The sequence below is a fragment of the Sinocyclocheilus rhinocerous genome, unplaced genomic scaffold, assembly GCF_001515625.1.
Source record: "Sinocyclocheilus rhinocerous isolate Xijiao unplaced genomic scaffold, SAMN03320098_v1.1 scaffold181, whole genome shotgun sequence".
Classification (NCBI taxonomy): domain Eukaryota; kingdom Metazoa; phylum Chordata; class Actinopteri; order Cypriniformes; family Cyprinidae; genus Sinocyclocheilus; species Sinocyclocheilus rhinocerous.
In genome coordinates, this window is record NW_015638952.1 from 76,183 (window position 1) to 78,026 (window position 1,844).

General features: G+C 37.2%; 1 pseudogene; it reads left to right on the forward strand.

The window, feature by feature from the left end:
* Positions 1-1,844, forward strand: part of LOC107750296 (leukemia inhibitory factor receptor-like) — a 16,345-nt pseudogene that overhangs the window by 2,606 nt on the left and 11,895 nt on the right.

Genomic DNA, 1,844 nt, shown 5'->3' on the forward strand with positions numbered 1-1,844 from the left:
AGAGGAGAACTGGCACCCCGACTGAGACTGGTTTTTCCCAAGGTTTTTTCTCCATTCTGTCATCGATGGAGTTTTGGTTCCTTGCCGCTGTCGGCTCTGGCTTGCTTAGTTGGGGACACTTCATTTCCGGCGATATCGTTGACTTGATTGCACAGATACTATTTAAACTGAACTGAGCTGAATGAAGACATCACTGAATTCAATGATGAACTGTCTTTAACTGGAAAATTAGTGTTTACTATTGTCATTTTGCATTATTGACACACTATTTTCCTAATTAATGCTGTTCAGTTGCTTTGACACAATCTGTATTGTTAAAAGCACTATATAAATAAAGGTGACTTGACTTGACTTGACTGTCCTAGTCAGGTTGTCTAGTGGTTTTCGTTGGAAATAAACCAATGGCATAATATTTTAAAACGTCTCTGAAACACCTGCCTAGGGTTTTAAAAAAGGAACATGCAAATGAGACAAAAGTAAAAAGAGATTCACTGCAATGCTACAAGACATTCATTAATATTCATTAATGAATATTAATCACTGCTCTTAAAGGGATAGTCCACCCAAAAATGGAAATTCTGTCATCATTTACTTACCCTCATATTGTTCCAAACTGGTACTTTCTTCTGTAGAAGACATTTCAAAGAACTTTTGGTATTCAAACAACACTGGAGCCTATTGATCATGTCATATAGGTTTGAAATGACGAGAGTAAATGAATGATGACTGAATTGTCTTTTTTGTTGTTGTTGAACGATCCCTTTAACTGTGTTCAGCGGGGTCAAATTCACACTTATTTTAGTTTTGACCCATTACGAGGTCAATCTAATGCCATTTTCTCCTCGCATTCAGTGACTCCAAGGCTGTCGGCTGTAATGTGGAGAGCACAGATCATGCATCCTGTGGTTTTGATGTCATCCAACAGCAGATCACCTACAACACCACATTACTTGTGACAAATAGTTTGGGGCAAGAGAGTGAGACCTACATATTCAATATCACAGACAGAGGTGAATATGGTTCATTTTACGTGAAGACTAAATTCATAGCAGCTTTGAAGGATCATATACCTCAGTGATGTGGAATAGTTTTAAGATCTGGGATTGATCATAAACAAAAGGTTGTAAGTTGAAATCCTATATGAACTATCACCATTATACCCTAGATCAAGATTCTTTAAATCAGGGACATTGTCCTTATAAAAAGTGCAATGCAAGTTGCTTTAAATAATCGTGTTGTCCACAACATGAAAATGAATAATGACAAAATACATAAGTTAACAATCCATTTAATTTCTCATCCATTTGATCTCACCTCAGTTTTTCCAGTCCCTGAGCATCTTGAAGTGACTGCAGGCGTGTTTGATTCATTGGTGATCTTGCAGCTGAATGGGTGTTTCAAAGGACTTCTGCTGATTTGCCAGATTGAACTTGAACCAGAAGGGATAAAACAGGTAATGCATCACATTAAAGGTATAGTTCAGCCAAAAATGAAAATTTGCTGACAATTTAACCCTCAGGCCATCCAAGATGTAGATGAGTTTGTTGTTCATCATAACAGATTTGGAGAAATGTAGTATTTTATCACTTGCTCACCAGTGGATCCTCTGCAGTGAATGGGTGCCGTCAGAATGAGAGTCCAAACAGCTGATGAAAACATCACAAAAATCCAGTCCATCAATTAGTGTCAACAGTGAAAAGCTGTGTTTGTAAGAAACAAATCCCTCATTAAGAAGTTTTTAACTGTGGTTTCTGGATAAAATATGAGGCCTCTATCCATAATATTGGTTTCTCCAGTGAAAAAGTAATCTTCTCTGAATCAGGAGAGAAATATGCATAGATCAA